This window comes from Mauremys reevesii, linkage group 9 (assembly GCF_016161935.1).
Source record: "Mauremys reevesii isolate NIE-2019 linkage group 9, ASM1616193v1, whole genome shotgun sequence".
Classification (NCBI taxonomy): Eukaryota; Metazoa; Chordata; order Testudines; family Geoemydidae; genus Mauremys; species Mauremys reevesii.
In genome coordinates, this window is record NC_052631.1 from 42,832,358 (window position 1) to 42,851,810 (window position 19,453).

Sequence of the window (19,453 nt, forward strand, 5' to 3'; positions counted from 1 at the left end):
TCCTACATAGCAGCATCCTCAGGTGGCCGGGAGCTGCTGGAGTGACTCCTGTGTCACTCGCTTTCTCTCTGTGGCCAGCATAGAGGACATGACTGAAAAGGGAGTATGGCCAGAGTATTGTGGTCCTTTGTGATCTCTGAGTCCCATAATGGCACCTTCCGTGCAACAGTGCTCTTTCTCACTTGGTCAGCTCTGCAGATGTGGGTCCATAAATTCAACACATTCGGTAAACCCACAAATGATAATGCTTTTCCTTTTGCCATCCAGTCAGTGTATTTCACTAGCAGAAGCCACTAGCAGCTCTGACATTTACTAATGCACCCTTGGACTCAATAAGGGTTGAAATGTGTAGTTCTAATTAAATAAATAGCATATTATTGCTTCTGTATTTAGCCCTGTGATGGGTGTGTACCCCTCCGGGAGCAGTGGAGGTGAGTCCTCTGAGCAGCCTAGAGTGGCTGCACGGGCTGCAACCAATCAGAGAGGGGTTGCAGGGACCATTCTGGACTTAGCAGGGCTCTTGTAAAAAAAAAAGGAGCTGCGTGGGCCGAGCCAGGCAGTTGTGGCCTGGGGCTTCAGGGGTAAAGATTGGCTTCCTAGCTGGTAAAAGAGGTGCTAGCACCATGGACAGAGCAGTTGCTGGCAGGGATTAAGGGAGCAGAGGCCCTGAAGTAAGGGTGAAGTAGGTTCTGGACTTGTGGGGAAGCGGCCCAGGGAAATGTGCTGAACAGTTAGAAGGGATGGAGCAAGAGGCTGCCCCTAGGGGGTCCCTGGGTTGGCACCTGGAGTAGTGGACAGATCCTCCCCTCTTAACCACTGAGAGAAATGACTGGGCAAATTGACTGCAATGTACTGACCCCCAGAACGGGGAGAAACAGACAGTGACGTGGCTGAAGGACTGAGTCATGAAGAGCGTGCAGCGGTTCCTGGAGAGACTGCCAGTGGAGACAGAGCGATGGGGTGCAAACTATGGATGTGGGGCATTGTCCTTGAGCAAATACCCACAGCAACTAGGAGAAGGACCCAGTCCAGTGGTGAGTGTTGTGCCTTGTGACAACCCCAAAATATATCTTTTTATTCCAGAACACAATAAAAGGGTTTAGGTTAGGTGAGGAGATATAACTAGTATGGGATGATGAGAAGGCAGCATAATGGCATAGCTGAAGTAGCCATATACCTTAACTGTTCCTTTCCAGACTCTCACTTTTGAGTTCTTTTTATTTTTGAGATAGAAGAATTATTATATGAAAATGGTAATACATTATCTGGGTTTTAGGTAAACATCACAGTTAGTGTGGAACTCATTGCCACAGGATGTGGTTTGGGTTAAGATACTGGCAAGATTCAAAGAGGGATTGAGCACTTATATGAGTAACAAGACTATCCAGAGTTAAAAGAGCTAATGCTAACAAGAATGGGATTGGAAGAGTGACAAAAACACATTTCAGGTTTTAAATTAATCTCTAACGATTAGGGATTAGGATGAGACCTTCACTGGGGGCAGAGTACGCCATATGTGCCTACAGTGGGGTTTCTCATATCTTCCTCTGAAGCATCTAGTGCCCACCAATGTTGGAGACAGGATAGTGGACTAGATGGACCTGATAACTGTGTTCTAGTAATACATGCTTTCAATCTTAACTATTTTATAAAGCTTTTCTCTTTACTAACAACAAATTGAAAATGCAAATAAATGTTAAGGATTTCCATTCTGTAACATTAAATGGAACTGGGGCAATTATAAACAGAACTAATAGGAAATTTAAAACAACTGTGTCTGCTGCAGATCAAACTGAACAAGTGCTCTGAGTTGCTATAATTCCTGTTTCCCGACTGTGCCTGTCTCGGACTAAAAATGACATTGGAATACAGAAATATTGAGGAGTTTGATCTGATTTTTTAATTCAGAAGCTGTTGGATGGGAGAGGCTGCTTACTTGCTGGGGTAGAATAAATTGCATTCCTAGCACTGCATGCCAAACCAAATTCCACATTTTCTGGAATCTGCCCAACACATTCACTGTGGACTATCTTGCAGCATTTTTAATATGCTGCATGCCTTCTTATTTGGTTGTCCTCCCTTTGTCAAAGTTCATTCGTGACAATACTGCGGAAGCAATGATGCACTGTGCTCAATACAAATGCTTATACAGATCAATTAGCAGAACATTTTATTAATGGTCACCGACTTGTGTTTTTTCACAGTACTGAGCAGTAATTGAAAATTCCATGTTGCACACAAATGCAAATTTGTTATAGCAGTGACTACCCTTTCCTGCAGATACCATAGCATTTAACAGCACAGCATCTGCTGAAAGAGACCAGTATTTTCTCTTTTGCTACTCTGGAATAAACAAGTATTTTATTTTTAAGTTACTTTCAAATATTTATGCTCCTTTGTCAGGGAGGGTCATTAATTCAAAGGGCTTGTATGGTGCAAAAAGCAAGGCTCAGTTCTTCAAAGTCCACATTCCAAAGTTTGCTAAAGAATTTTTGCAGTAACAAAGTTTTCTGTGAATTAATGGCCTTTTTATTGCATTATAGAAGGGGCATGTGCTAAAGAGTATATTCCCCTAACCTATCCTAAGAAGGTCGAATCAATAAGTGCTTTCTGTAAATATCTCTCTGGGAAGCAAAAGAAGGGACATCAGTCATCTCTGTCTGAGGCTAGAATCAAAGGTAGCATTCATGAGCTTCCCTTGGGAATAGGGGAAATACAGTTTGGATGGCATACTTGTTTATGTGAGTTGCTCCCTGATGGGGAATAGTTCTGGAACTGGCAGCACCTGGTGCCTGTCCCAGGGTGGTCCCATTTCTAATGGCCAAGCAATCACTTTTCCACAGACCTAAGCACTGTGTGATGTGCTTTGGAACAAACCGGGTCTCTTTTTTATTACTGACTAGAAATAAAGGTACATTAATAAGAATGCACATGTGGATGCTTTTGCCTTAACAATAGCACTGTTTGGATGGAATTAGAATCCAAAACACACAAAAAATGGGATGAACCCCTAGGGCAATGCAATAACCGGACAGTTTGTTTCTGAGAGAGAGAATGTTTCTCATTTAATCAATAAAGAAACATTCCCCCATATAGTCATGTAATATCCGTTTATTGAAAAATAAATTGCATTTGTACTTTTACCATCACATCTAATTTAAAGTTTCTTGTTCTTTTTGACAATGTGGGGAAACTGCTTATTTACAACTTAAGAATTCCACTTTGATTTTATGAACTGTCTGCATCTTTATATCTTGTGGCTGTCTTCTACTGTGTTCTTACCTCACGCTCCTTGTGCTAAGGGACAAGGGAATGGCACCTACATGTCTGTCTATGAATAGGTTGGTTGTTAAAGAATATTAGCACCTGAACAGATCTTGATAAGACAGAACAGAGGAAGACTGCATCCTAGATAAACCCAGTTTTCTTCAACTTCTCTGCAGAGGGCTAGGGTTTGAAGGAATGGAATTTTCCCAGGAGAGAGAACAAAAGACATAATTAGTGCCAGCCTTTAAAACCACAGAGGCGGAGCGAGAGGGGAATAAAAATGCACAGGCTTTGGGGGGGAAACATTTTTGCCAGGTGGACCAGCTAGAGAGGGAGGAAGTTGACTGCAGAGGTCCAAGAGTGACTCTGTGATTTGGAGGAGAAACCATGTACAGAAAAGGAAGGAGCTGGGACTTCTTAGACACTGACCCAAACCCCAAAGAATGCTCAAGACTGATAAAGAAACTGAAGCAGGGGATAGTGTTTAGTTGTGTCTGACTTTACTTGGATCTGTATATCTCTTGTGCTTAGTAAATGTTTTAAGAAACCCCCTGCAAAGCCTACATTTGTTCATGTCAACTATCACATGTCCCTGAAGTGGTAAACTTTAATCCAGAGAGCTCACAAGGTTGGAGCTCTAGAAACGATTGTGCTGGAGAGTCTGGGGGAGCAGGTACTATTCTCAGAGCCTAGGCAGTTGGATGACAGGGTCTCAGATCTCAGAAGGGAGTGTTAGATGGAGAATATGAACCCTGAGAATGTGCCTAGAAAGACAGAGGCAGTGCCTGGACTTGGCTCAAACTCAGTAAAGTGTGGAAGCACACTGGCCCAGTTCTGGGATCTGGACACAGCAACCTGGTGAGCATCCAACAAGGGAAACCTGATGAGGACTGTGACACTCTGGGCTTAAATAGACAAATCATTCTCCACAGGGCTTTTTGCACAGTAAAAACACATAACAAAACTGATATATACAGAACTATCACAGAAAGCATGAATATCTGAGTACCTCCACCAGGAATACAGCCCAAATGCTACAGATGTAAAGAATACACAGGTAAATAGAGTCGTACCTACACTTACAAGTTCTGAATTTGGCCACAAGGAATTATATATACACTTAAAAAATAGCTATTTCCTTTTCAGTAGTTTCACAGCTACATTTTTCTTTGCTTTGGGGCTTTTCTTCCCTTTTGTGAAAATGTTGTACCTTTCCAGCTCAAATTGAGGTGACCTCTTTGTTGCTGGCAAATTGGCTACTGTACTTGAAAATTTCAAGCAATTCGGGCAGAGGAATTTTTACAGCCAGAGTGGACACATTTGAATACATAGAGAAATAACTGCATAGCTATTAGAAATAAATGAATTGCAATTATTCAAATTCCTGTATGTTGATTGGTTAATAATGGTCAGGTTGATCCCATAATTTGTGTAATGATCATGCTAATTAGACAGCAGGACTCAATCAAAGGGCAAGGAAAGATAGAACTGTACACAGTATCCTTGTGGGGAGAAAAATAGAGGATCTGGTTCTACTTTTAATTACAATGGTTTTATACTACATTCCATGGAATTCGGGGGAGTTACTTGGATTTATGTCATTGTAAGTGATTAGAGTCTAGCCTGGAATCTCTATAGTATTTCTCTCAGGGCAAAATTCATCCCTGTACAGAGGGCTCACACAGGGCCTATGAATAGGGCTGGTTTAAAAATTTTCTTTTAAACTGTTTTTTGACAGAAAATTGGGATTTTGAGGTACAAGTTTGTGGGGGTTTTGTTGTTGTTGTTGTTATTTTTAAGAAAAAATGCCTTGATTTCTGTGGAAAATTTAGACTTTATCTAAAAAATAATATCTCAAAACAGAAAACTTTCAACCAAAAAAATTAAAAATTTGATTGGTAAATGTCATTGTGGTGCCTTATGGGAGGTGTAGTTTGGATACCCCATGCCTTTATTCACCTTTTCTGAGCCAGGCTTCCCAGCTAGACCACATCTCCTATGCAGGGCCGCCCAGAGGGGGGGGGGCAAAAGAGGCAATTTGCCCCAGGCCCCGGGCCCCGCAGGGGCCCCTACGAGAGTTTTTCAGGGCCCCTGGAGTAGGGTCCTTCCCTCGCTCTGGGAGCCCCGGAAAACTCTCACGGGTCACGGGCCCCCGGAGCTTCTTCTGCTCCCGGTCTTCGGTGGCGGGGAGTCCTTCCGCTCCGGGGCGGAAGGCCCCCCCGCTGGCGAATTACTGCCAAAGCGGGACCCGCCGCCGACATGCAGCCCGGTCTTCGGCGGTAATTCAGCGGCGGGGGGTCCCCACCGCGGGTCTCCGGGGCACTTTGGTGGTGGGTCCTGGAACGGAAGGGCCCCCCGCCGCCGAATTACCGCCGAAGCGGGGGCCCCCTGCCGCCGAAGACCCCAGGCCCCCGGAATCCTCTGGGCGGCCCTGCTCCTATGAGCTCTCATGCTAGATCAGTGGTGGATCATAGTGCATCATGGGAAATGTATTCTGGTCAGAGAACCCAGCCCACAGAGGAGAATGAGGCACCTGAACTACAACACGCATGAAGCGCCATGGTAACATTTCCCAATTGAAAGATTTCAGTCAAAATGTTTTTGGCTTCGGCCGAAAGTTCTTGGTTTATTTATTTATTTTTTGGGGGTCAAAAGTAATTTTCTGCAGGAAAAAAAGTCAGTTTTCTGACCACTTTATCTATGTGTTAAACCAGTCTAAAGGAATGTCCCCCTACCTGCATCTATCATTGGGGGGTTGTTGTTAGCCCCTTAAAAAAAAAGGTAAACCAAGAAGGATCTGTGGGTGTAAACAACCAAGGTGTTTATTAAACCATCAACAGTTCTAAACAAGGTAAACCAGAGGTAAACCAAATTAATAGGAACACAGGTAAAGCAAGGACCATCACACAGGTGATAAAGGTAAGTAAAGAACTGGCAATATGCTGACTGTGACTGAGGATAAGTTCTCTCCTTCACCTAGGACAGGACCTAGGTAACAGGATGAGGATCAATGGACCACTACCATGTCTTGCAGCTCTGAGGACCCTCGCGATGACAGGACAGCTCCGGATCCCATCCAAGTAGGTGGAACCCACAGGTGGGGAGTGGACCTCAATATCAGGCAATGACAGCTCTGCCCCAGCAATGCCTTGGCTTGAACTCCCCCTGTGATGTTGTGGGTGTGTGTTTGTCCTCAGTGAAAGAGTGGCAGCTGGTGACACATTCTCTGTATGCAAGTGAGAATTACCCTTCCACAACCAGGTGAATGAGCACGGTGTTCAGCATACTCCACTGAGGCAATCTAGAGAGCTGAGGTGTCTGCTGTGCTTTCCAGCAGCAGCAGCACCCCCAGACTCTGTCACTCAGGGTACGTCCATACTTACGGCCGGGTCGACGGGTAGCGTTCGACTTCTCGGAGTTCGAACTATCGCGTCTAATCTAGACGCGATAGTTCGAACTCCGAACGCGCTCCCGTCGACTCCGGAACTCCACCACCGCGAACGGCGGTGGCGGAGTCGACAGGGGAGCCGCGGACTTCGATCCCGCGGCGTCTGGACAGGTAAGAAGTTCGAACTAAGGTAGTTCGACTTCAGCTACGCTATTCACATAGCGGAAGTCGCGTACCTTAGTTCGACCCCCCACCCTAGTGTAGACCAGGCCTCAGAAGGGCAGCCCCTTCCCTCTGCTCTCCAGGCCCTTATAGGCCCTGCTGTTACCAGGCAGATCACAGGTCACATGATTTGCTTGGTTTCCCATCTTGTGGTAGAAAGGGTGGGAAACTACACCTGAGGAGCGGGGAGAAGGACAGCCAAAATGGATTCCTAGTTGTTTGAGCATTCCAAGATGGCACACCTATGATAATCACAAAAATTTTCCCCCTACATATGAAGCATGTAAATCCCACTTAAATGTTTAAAGGTTTAAGCCACCTTTTAGGCTTCAGGCTTTAGGTCTCCAGGCTGAAGCTAGGGCAGCTTTGTGCTAGCAAGCAATGAAGCCTAAAAGGCCACCAAGGATTGTATGGCACAGATTTCCTTGATCACACTACTTTTTCCCCAGCCATGCCCCTTTCAGTGACCACTGGAAGTGCTATAGCAGCTCTATGCCACCCCAAGATCCTCTATGGGCTAGGTAAGCTGGTGTTAGGGCAGCTTTGCATCACAGGTCAGTGCAAACTTTCCCTCATGTAATGCAGTTGGGATCCGGCCCAGTAGCATCAACCCTTGATTTGCCCACATGGAACAGAAGTGCCAAGAACCAGTATTAACACTGGCATCCAGCCTTCATAAAGTAATGCCACTTCCATTGTCCACAGGGACTGACTGCAGCTCCCACAGGAGAAGATATTTTCTATAACATCACAGTAAGCTCCTTGCAGCAAAAGCTGAATGAAACCTTATTCATTTGATGTTCAGCCATTTAGCGTCAACCTGACCTGGTCTTGCAGCTCCATTCTGCCAGTGCACAGACTTGTCTCCTCATGTCACAATTTGGGAGACCAGTTAATGAGGAACCATATATTGGCACTCTGTCTTGAATGTCAATGGGCCATAAAGGTGGGAGATACCAATGGCTGTGTGCTCTGTGCAATCCCCTCTGGCAAAGCCTTTCTAAACCCAGAGGACAAAGCAGAGGCATCTGCCATGCGGGTGGCCATTTTGGAAATACTCAGAATTGCCAGCATTGCACTTCTCACATGCAGATTCTGGGACTGGCAGCCAGCCTCCCAGAAATAGACGCATGTGTCCAAAATCCAAACCCCACTTTTTGCATCTGGCCTCTCTTTATAATGGGCCAAACCAAAACTCAAGATCTAAATATCCCATATTTTCAAGGGATTGAAATCCAGACAGTTTTGCAGTTCAGGTTCATCTGTACTTAGAATGCACCGTGCATCAGGAGGTGTTGAATTGGTGTTGGATAGCTGTCAGATTCTCATTGTGCACATTTGGACATGGCTTTGAAGCATCGTGTGTGGACAGATTGATTGATATTTACTAAACTCACATTAATACCTGGCAACAAATCATAGTTGAGCCTAGCCCAGATGCAGTTAGCTGAGTAGTCGAGCCCTTAGAGATCAGGGCTAAAGCATGGTTTTTAAATTGGATATAACATAGCCTATGTCTACATTAGCATTTATGTTGGTAAAACTCTTGTTGACCAGGGGTGTGGTAAAAACACCCCCTGACCAACAGAAATTTCACCGACATAAGTGCCGGTGTGGATAGCACTATGTTGGCTGGAGACACTCTCCCACCAACATAGCTTCCGCCACTCGCTGGAGATGGTTTAATTATGCTGACAGGAGAGCTCTCTCCCGCCGGTATAGAATGGCTACACAGGAGACCTTACAGTGGCACAGTGCCACTGTAAGTTCTGTAATGTAGACATAGCCATAGTTTGGCCCCTTCTATGTAGGTCAAATAACATCACAACCCTGTTCAACACCAGAAGACATTGTGGGCCAGATCCCAAGCTATGCCAATATACACCAGCATCATCTCTTCAGCTCTTGCTAATTTTGGTTGTTTTGGATGTGTAGACAGGCTCCACATTGCTTTCATAGCTGTCATCACTGGTAGCATTTTCACACCTAAATAATCTGCATCTGATAAAACAAGAGGCAGTGGTATTTGGAATTCTGGTGGGAAAGCTCTCATGAGATGTTCCCTCCCTTCTGCATCTACATTAAAGCCTTAATCAAAGTTTTTTTAAGTTCGGCAATCCTGCACCTCATCCCTACTTAGTTATTCATCGCAGCAATGTCCCAAGGTGAAATTAAGTCAATAATCTGAAAAACTGGCCACATAGCACTTTCAGACCCTTTTGAGTAAGATGTATTTCCATGTTCATATTACAGGTAAATGTGTCATAGCAATAATATTACTGCTTTGTAATATATTCCAATATGTTGTTTTTCAGATTGATTGAATGCTCCAGGTGCACTCTAGCTATTAAGCAATCAGCAGCTGTTCATTGTTTTCATGCCTCAAGACAATAGAGATCATCCTTTAAATATAAGACTTACCGTAATTACATCTTTGAAGCTATCAAAGAGTGGACAGAATTTAGCATGAACAAAAGTTTTCAAATACTCCAGCATCTCTTTTCCCCTTGATTCATGAACCTAGGTTCCTTCAATGCCAGTGGGAGTTGTTCGTCTCCACTGATAGCTCCATCTTTATACAGCAGCCAGCTACAATAAAATTGACCATAAAATGACTGGTAAAAAGAGAACACATAAAATGGCTTATATCTCAGAGGTCTGAGGAGACAGTAGGTGTACTTAATATCAGCAATAGCACACTTCAGAGGAAAATGTATCCGTGAATGTGCCATGCATCAGTTTCAATATTGTGAGCCCTGGAGGCAAAATCTTGATTAGCCCAATGTTTACTCTTGTTGAATAGCACCTTGCTCCACTGGACTCAATGGGAGTACTCAGGCAGTCAAGGTGGCAGAATTGGGGCCTGCGTTATCAGCATGTGGGAAGTGCTAGTATGGCATTCTAAAGCAGACTCCTAAAAGGGGTTATGGCTCTTATAAAATCAAATGTAGTGTTCTAGGGTGGTATTTGCAAAAGTGCCTAGATGATTTAGGAGCACAAGCCTCATGGAGTTCAGTGCAGTAAGGACCATAGGGAACATAAATGGGGATCTGTCTTTCCTTTCTGTAGAACTTGTGTTCCTAAATAACTTAAGCACTTTTGTAAATCCCACCCCTTAACCTTTAAACATTTTTTTTTAAAAAATACATGTAGATGTTGAGACGGTTTTTAATGAATTAATGAAATGGTAAAAAGCCCCTATTAATGCAGAGTTAAATTTGGCCAGGGGTATCCTTGTGCCCTTCCAGAATGTTGACTTCAGCAAAACTCAAACTTGTGAAAACAAGGAAATACAGAGCTAAGGCACATGCCCACACAACCTTAACTCTTCCCCCCTGGAGCTGGCAATAACCACTGGGAATTAATAAAGTGAATGCAGCTGGAGTTCATGCAGATAAGTATAGCTGTATTGGATGGTGGAGGAATAAGCTGGAGCACTTGGAAGGCCTGCGGTGAGATACCAGGTGGCCCTCTTGGTGTGTGTGTGAGCCTCTCCTCCTGACTCCTGTGTGTATGATCAAAGGAACAAGGTGCATGTGACTGTTGGGAGATCCAGTATGCCTCATGTCAGTGCTGCATTGCATAGGCTGAGTACAGGCCCTTTTGCCACAGGGATTGTCAACAGCTAGGTGGGAGGTGAATGTCATCTGTGAGTTTAATGAAGGGTAAGTGAAAGTATAATGCGAGTTGACATCATACACGTAAGGATGAAGGTTTTATAAAAGGGGAGGACAGGGTTGTAAAATTCAGCAGATGTGGTATGTTCCGTGTGGCACTTAGGGATCTGGGGCAAAAGATCAGTACTTGGTCCTGCTAGTGAAGGCAGGGAGCTGGATTTGATGGCCTTTAGGGGTCCCTTCAAGTTCTATGAGATTTGAAGGGGTCAACAAACATGTGGACAAGGGGGAACCAGTGGACATAGTGTACTTAGATTTCCAGAAAGTCTTTGACAAGGTCCCTCACCATAGGCTCTTATGTAAATTAAGCTGTCATGGGATAAAAGGGAAGGTCCTTTCATGGATTGAGAACTGGTTAAAAGACAGGGAACAAAGGGTAGGAATTAATGGTAAATTCTCAGAATGGAGAGGGGTAACTGATCTGGAGAAAGGGATAAACAGTGAGGTGGCAAAGTTTGCAGATGATACTAAACTACTCAAGATAGTTAAGACCAAAGCAGATTGTGAAGAACTTCAAAACGATCTCACAAAACTAAGTGATTGGGCAACAAAATGGCAAATGAAATTTAATGTGGATAAATGTAAAGTAATGCACATTGGAAAAAATAACCCCAACTATACATACAATATGATGGGGGCTAATTTAGCTACAACAAGTCAGGAAAAAGATCTCGGCGTCATCGTGGATAGTTCTCTGAAGATGTCCACACAGTGTGCAGAGGCGGTCAAAAAATCAAACAGGATGTTAGGAATCATTAAAAAGGGGATAGAGAATAAGACTGAGAATATATTATTGCCCTTATATAAATCCATGGTACACCCACATCTTGAATACTGTGTACAGATGTGGTCTCCTCACCTCAAAAAAGATATTCTAGCACTAGAAAAGGTTCAGAAAAGGGCAACTAAAATGATTAGGGGTTTGGAGAGGGTCCCATATGAGGAAAGATTAAAGAGGCTAGGACTCTTCAGCCTGGAAAAGAGGAGACTAAGGGGGGATATGATAGAGGTATATAAAATCATGAGTGATGTTGAGAAAGTGGATAAGGAAAAGTTATTTACTTATTCCCATAATACAAGAACTAGGGGTCACCAAATGAAATTAATAGGCAGCAGGTTTAAAACAAATAAAAGGAAGTTCTTCTTCACGCAGCGCACAGTCAACTTGTGGAACTCCTTACCTGAGGAGGTTGTGAAGGCTAGGACTATAACAGTGTTTAAAAGAGAACAGGATAAATTCATGGTGGTGAAGTCCATAAATGGCTATTAGCCTGGATGGGTAAAGAATGGTGTCCCTAGCCTCTGTTCGTCAGAGGATGGAGATAGATGGCAGGAGAGAGATCACTTGATCATTGCCTGTTAGGTTCACTCTCTCTGGGGCACCTGGCATTGGTCACTGTCGGTAGACAGATACTGGGCTAGATGGACCTTTCGTCTGACCCAGTACGGCCATTCTTATGTTCTTAGGAGGGAGGGATAGCTCAGTGGTTTGAGCATTGGCCTGCTAAATCCAGAGCTATGAGTTCAATCCTGGGGGGCATTTAGGGAACTGGGGTAAAAATCTGTCTGGGGATTGGTCCTGCTTCAAGCAGGGGTTTGGACTAGATGGCTTCCTGAGGTCCCTTCTAATCCTAATATTCTATGGTACAGACAGCACATGGCCACTGAAGAATTTGTCTTACACCCATCTGAATAACTAGTTTTCCCCCTTCATGTTCTCTCAGTAGTGCTTTACACTTTTGTTGTTGTTCTGTTTGGTTAGATGGATGAGGTCTGTGCAGGAGATGGAACTTTCCTAATTGAATAAGTTGCTTCCAAAAGGCTATACAGATCAGCATTTTTGCAGTTGAAAACCAAGGTTGTTGATCACCCTGTTCAGTCAATTTGTCTTCATTGAAAGGGAACTAGCTCCCTCTGCTGTCTGTATCTGGCACACATTCTTACTCTTTCCCTGTCGTCAAGGTAACATTCTCTCAACACTTAAGAACGGAGAAACAAACCGACAATTCTGTTTGCCTAAAACCTGTATCTGATGGGAAGAAGCTATTGGAAGTGGGCAAGGGGCCATTATCTCAAAATATATTTTTTTCCCTTTAGAACTGACGCTTCTGTTTGGCCAGCAGAAGGAAAAAGATTGGCGCTGACGGTTTTCTTTATCTCAAAGCTACATTAACATACCCTCATGGTCATACAGGATGCTGCAGACTGGAATTCAGAACAGTTTTTTCTTCCTGAGATAGGGCACATCTTTATCTTTGTCTTCACTGCAGTGTTAACTCAAGTTATCTAAACTGAGTTAACTCCTCTCAAGTTGCCCTAGCTCAAGTGAGAGCAATCACTGAAAATAACACTCAATCTGCAAAGCATGATTGTGTCAGCAGCACAGGGCTTGTCTTCACTGCTAAAAAAGGTGAGTGTTGTTTTTTTTTTAAACCTCAGGTGACTCATTCCTGTGAGCTATTGCAAGGGAAAACCACAGTGAAGACAGGCACTGCAGTTTTGCCACAAGTGACGTTTGAGGTCAGCCTCTACCTTGGCACATCTACCTATGGCAAGACTACAGTGCCTGGTCTTCATGTTGTGGTTTCATATTTCTTTTTTTAAGCAATGAAGACAAGCTCTGAGTGGTCATGTTAGCAGCAGACCAGCTGTGCCAACTCAAGAATTGGCCTGTATCCCTTGTCTGGCCAGCCAGCTTGAGCTAAAAGCACCATGATGCTCAGGTTAAGGGTTTCTGTGTATGTGGACAGAACTCAAGTTAGGAGCAACACTCAAGTTATAACTCGAGTTAACTCTGCAGTGAAGACAAGCCCAGTCATCCTGTGCCTGTAACATGTAATTCATATCTGCATTCTCTGAAACTGACCATGCACCACTGAAGTTACTGGGAGCTTTTGCCTTTGAGTTCAGTGGATGAAGACTCAAACCCACTGGGTAGGAAGGAGAAAGTGGGCACATTTTTATGTATTGAAGAGGCTGCAGGAGAGAGGAAAGGAGCTCTGTGGTCCCTCTTTTGGCCACAGAGCAATAAGACTAGCAGGGTCACAGAGGTGGCCCAGGGAGATAGTTGGCCTTGAGATCTTCTCCTGAGTAATGTCTGGCAAGAAGCCAGGAGCAACATGGAACAGCCCACTGAGGTGGAGCAGGCTCTGTTTGATGAACCCTGATTAAAGGGCAGGATCCGGACTTCTATGGAGAGAGTCCTGGGAAGTGTTCAACTGAGGAATAGAGCATGGGAAACTTAAGAGGAAGGGCAGAAGTTGGTTTAAGTTTGTACTTTTTGTTTGGGAATTTGTTGAGGGATTCCAGATGAGACCTGAAGGATGGGGGTGGGGGAATTAGAGGTTGTGGGAAGGGAGCCTGAAAAAAGGCTACAGTAGAAAGAAATCTAAGGAGGCAGCAACAGCAAGGAGATGGAAAGAGCAGGCCTTGACTGCTGCTTATAGGGTTGCTGGACTGGAACTTTGTGTAGCAGGTGGGCCTGGATTCCCCTACCAGCCACTGACACAAAGGGAAGCCTCCTGACATAAAGGGATGAGGAAGATTTAAAGCCCCAAGGGAAAAGGGTATAAGGACCTTGAGTTGGAGCAGAAAAGCAGGTGTTAGGACACTGGATTTGTTGGACTTTGTTACCCAAAAAGGACGGAACTAAAATGTGATTGGCTGGTGGGCTATGTTGTGGTAAGACCCCACCACAGGAACAGAGTGACCAACCACAGGAGGTGCTAGAGAGGAAAGAGCTGCTACACCATCCCCAGGCATGCCAGCAGTGAGTTCACTTTTCTACAGGGAGCACATTTAATATAAACTCTTTAAAACATTTTCAATGGGCTGCCCATATTTCTCTGATATAGACACTGTAGGGGAAGTCTAATGGATAGCAGGTCTTAAATGTGAGTGGGAACATGTCTCTGGAGGACTAGCTCAGAGCAGATGGAGTGTTAAGAAACTGAAATATCTGAAGAGGAAGAATTGTCAAGTCATTAGTGCGCTAGTCTGGGACTTAGAGTTTCAAATTTCTGCTCCACCACAGACCTCTTGTGTGATGTTGAGAGAATCACTTAGTTTTTCTGGGCTTTAGTTCCCCATTTGTAAAATAGGGATAATACTTCCCTACCTCAGGGTGTTGTGAGGCTAAATACACTAAAGGTGTGCAACTGCTACAGTAAAGAGGGTCCTATAAATACCTAGCACAGCTACACATAAATGCTTACCTTGATATTATCAAGAAAAATAAAATCAGGCTGTGATCTAAGCAGAAGAATAAGTTGCATACTATATAAATGACCTGATCCTGAAATCAACAGCCAAACTTTCAATGGCTTCCCTTAAATCTGCACTAGGTGGTTTTGCTGGTAAATTAGAAGTAAGATTGTCTTTGCATGTACACACAACATTTCTATATCAGAACAAGCCCAGTGCACTTCCTTGTAAAACTTATTTCAGTTGAGAAACTGGGATAAGCTGCATCTACACTAGGAGGGCCTGCAAGTGCAGCTATACAGTACCAGAAAACCTTTTCTAGTGTAGGACTGGCTTTCAATAGGAGCAGGAGAAGTTCCTATTAAGTGTGTAATTTGCATACAGAAGCTACTTCCTACATTCAAACTGAAGCTCAAAGCTACATTCAGAATGTTAATCACCAACTGCTTTCATATTCATGGTGGGCTAGGTGTCTTTGAAAGAGTGGGAATCAGAAATCCTTATTAATTAGAATAGCAGGCTTAAAAAAAACCCTGGAATTCCCAGGTTACCTACCAAGACATGCTGTAGGCAACAAGATTGTTGTAAAGATGTGTTTCTATCACAGAGAAAAGGCAAGCAACTTACCTAGGTCTTTCTTCACCTAAGGAGCTGGAGAAGATCTGAGGAGTGGTCATGAACATGTTAGAAGAAGATGGATGGTATTGTGGCTACAGCCCTACAGTGGCACTTGAAAAACTTGACTTGAATTCCTGCTTCTGCCACAGACTTCTTGTGTGATCTGGGAAAAGTACCTATGGCCCTGATACAGCTACACATGTTGCACTTAAGTCCTGTTGATTTTGATGAGACTTCAGCACATCCATAAATGCTTGGCTGAATCAAGGCCTGTATCACTGGGACTTCTTCATGAGAATGAAGGCAAAATACAGCCACCAAAGGCAGGTTCAAAGTAAGAGGAAAGAGTATTTCCTATGCTGTTCAATAGCATCCAGGTTTCCTGTTGTAAGCTTTTGTAGGTAACTGCCCAGTTAGTCTAGTAAAAGACACAGGCTATAAAGTAAGCACGGGTATCTGTGTAAACTACAATTATCCCTGCAATCTCTCACACAAAGCCCCCTGAATTTGGTAAGAATCTTTCCATTAACTTCAATGGGCTTGGAATCAGGCCTTTAGACTAAAATTACTTGTGGTGCCATTTTTATTTTGCACCTGCTGTTTAGAATTTTAAGGAGTGTTCATGGTGAGCCTCTTTCCTCATTGCTGGGATGAGATGGTCAGAATTTCCCTCTCTTGTTGCCTTCTTGCTTGTTCTTTGGCCATTGTATGAGGCTTTCCCACTCCACACCTAGCGCTGGGCAGCTCTAACCAGGGAAACTTTGTCTCCAATTTCCTTTGGCATCAAATGTTAAAAAAATAAGGGACTTCAAATTCTGACACAAAAGGCCAAGATTTGTAGACAATAGGCTGGATTCACTCTTGCCTCTGCATGGGCAGTTGTGCTGAAGAAGGCGTACACAAAGGCCAGGTACTACAACTGGCCTCCCCTGTGGGTTCTGCCAGGGAGAGCAGTTTAATGTTCTAGACACAGATGGGGGATGCACTGGCCCCATTTTCTCCTCACCTGACCCCATCATTTTCTGTCTTGGGAGCCTTCTCCCCACAATCACACAGTGTGGCACTGTGTCCCCATCTAGTCATGGCTGCACCACCTACAGAGATTGAAGCCATAACAGCCTTTGCTAGCCTCATTGGGTCCTTCAGTTCAGGCAGTGGGGGCTTGTGCTTTAAGATCCAGAGCTCTCAGGTTCAATCCCAGCAGCTGATGACCCGTCTAGGAGCACAGCATTACATGCACAATTGTGCAGCTGTACCTCCACTCTGTGCACCACCCAGGAATTACATCTACCATGTAAATGTCTTGTGATGCTGGCTACAACAGTGCCATGTGAACACCTGTTCTCATTTTCAGGTGACAATGCAAACAAGAAGCAGGCAGCATTATCTCCTGCAAATGTAAACAAACTTGTTTGCCTGAGTGACTGACTGAACAAGCAGTAGGACTGAATGGACTTCAGGCTCTAAAGTTTTACATTGTTTTGTTTCTGAATGCAGTTATTTTTTTGTATATAATTCTACATTTGTAAGTTCAACTTTCATGATAGAGATTGCATTACAGTACTTGTATGAGGTGAAGTGAAAAATACTATTTCTTTTTTTATAGCACAAATATTTGTAATAAAAATAAATATAAAGTGAGCACTGTACATTTCGTGTTCTGTGTTGTAACTGAAATCAATACATTTGAAAATATAGAAAATATCAAAAAATATTTAAATAAATGGCATTCTATTGTTTAACAATGAGATTAGTCGCAATTAATTTTTTTAATTGCTTGACAGCCCTATTTAAGATCAATCAGTAGATGGGGACTGTCCTGCCAAAATGTCAGTCTCCAAACATATTGCTCTGTTGCTAAGTAGTTGATATATGCTTCAGCACCAAATCATTCTTAGGACTGGATAAATACAGTTTTAACCACACAGTGGGAAGGAAAAGAATATGAGAAGTCTGCACTGTTATCTGTAACCCAGTGGGAAGAAGGAACACTTCTGGCTAAGGTCTCTGGGCCAGTCCCTCTATGAGACTTGTCTAATAATCTTGAATGTCCATCAAGTCCTTTACTAATAGATTGTTTTCTAAATGACAATTCCTCCCCCCCTGGAAACTACATAGTTCTCAATGGACATTCCCCATAGAAGGTGAAAGGTTGAACTGATGATACTGGGATTTGAACCTTAGCTCCATAGAGAATGGGGACCAAAATCTCTGCTGGTGTTAACTGGCACATCTCTTTGAACTTCACCAACTTCCACTTGCAGAAAATTTTGACCCCAGGTTTTTCAAACCTTCTATTTAGACTATTAAACCATCTTCTTTGGCTTAATTCCAGTTTCTAATTGCGAATAGTAGTTTACTACTCCCCCTGAACAATGCATCAGAAAATTCTTCACCCTTATCAAAAATGTACTCACTTGTCCCAGTTTGTTTATTAACTTGGCTGTGGCTTAGAGGCAAAGATCCATGCTTTCCCTTCCAACACAGTGTCATTTCTTTCCTCACTATGTGAATTGCACGTACAGGAGATAACAGAAGTCCCACAACACATTCTGAAAGCTTAAGACAGCACAATTTCTAATCCCTTTGAAACTGACATAGAAACATAAGCCCAACATGCATAATCAACTACAGGCCTAATCAAAACACTGTAAACATGATTTACTATTCCTATCAAGCACCTCCCTCCCATGCTCCTTTATAGCCAGCAATATTTCTTAACAAACAACTCCCATTTCTGTAACTATCTGAGCCACTATCTCATTAATGTGAGACCACCCTCATATTAGTATTTCTCCTCTAATCTCTTTCTCTCTTGCCCTCCCCTCATCTCTCGCATATTTCCAAGTGTCCCTATGGCAATGAGAAATTTGTATAGCTAATAGCGAATGCCCATTTTTATATAGGTTACACAAGACAGTCCTGATTTAAAGGCTAAAAATCCTTCTAGGTAACCCATTTTTCACTTTTCTGACGCAACCTGGAATGACCATAGCCGCTGTTTTTATATCTGGCTCCCAAAGCATCTAATATTTTAAATATTTGTTAGGAAAATGACACTTTTTCCCCCCCCAAACTGAAGAGTAATAGACTATACATGTAGTCTTTCAGTTACATTTTGAAGTTAAGGCCTCTGAAAATCAGTTCTTCTGTCACACATCTGCAAGGGCATGTGTTCTGGAATCTGTTTAATAAATGTATTTATTTCTATTTTACATTTATATTCATATAATGCAGTGTCTTCCATGGGGAGAGCTCAAAGCACTTTATAGACAGCAGGGGCTCAATCCTTAAGGGTCCGAGTACTCTGATGCCGATCCAGCAAAACACTTAGGCACGTGCATAATTTTAAGCCTACGCATAGGGAGTCCCATTGAAGTCAATGAGACTACTCCTAAGAACAGTCATACTGGGTAAGACCAATGGTCCATCTAGCCCAGTGTGCTATCTTCTAACAGTGGGTGGTGCCAGATGCTTCAGAGGAAATGAACAAAACAGGGCAATTAGCTTCTGGCAGTCAGAAGTTTAGGGACAACCAGAGCATGGGGTTGTGTCTCTGAACCTCTTGGCTAATAGCCACTGATGGACCTATCTTCAATTAATTTATCTAATTCTCTTTCAAACCCGGTTATACTTTTGGCCTTCACAACATAACCTGGCAATGAGTTCCACTCATAAGCTTACAGATAAACATGTGCTGAAGTGCTTTTGCTAGATTGGGGTCACAGAGGGAGTCAGAGAGAGTCTCCCATTAGCTTTAATGGACTCTGGACCTTCATTGAGGTCCTGGTTCATCAAAGCACTCAAGCATGTGCTTAATTATAAGCATATGAGCAATCTCCCTCCCTAATAAGCAAAGCACTTAAAGCCATGCTTAACTTGTTTTGTACACTAGACAAGATCACTTCCCATTTGATGATGGAAATAGCTGTTGGCCCCACAATTATCTGATGCAGAGGGTTTCTTGTGCTCTCCTCACTGCTGTAGGACCTTGGGCAAGTCATGTCACCTCCCCGTGCCTCAGTTTCCCCATCTAGAAAAATGGAGATAATGACACTGACCTCCGTTTGTAAAATGC

The 19,453-nt window shown here is 43.4% G+C and overlaps 1 long non-coding RNA gene across 1 annotated transcript; it reads left to right on the top strand.

Moving 5' to 3' along the window:
- The first annotated feature begins 546 nt into the window (after positions 1-546).
- On the top strand, positions 547-9,454 carry LOC120372480. Its single transcript, XR_005584999.1, has 3 exons — positions 547-1,034; positions 6,248-6,347; positions 9,193-9,454. It is a non-coding gene; the product is annotated as an uncharacterized LOC120372480 (long non-coding RNA).
- The last annotated feature ends 9,999 nt before the right edge of the window (positions 9,455-19,453 follow it).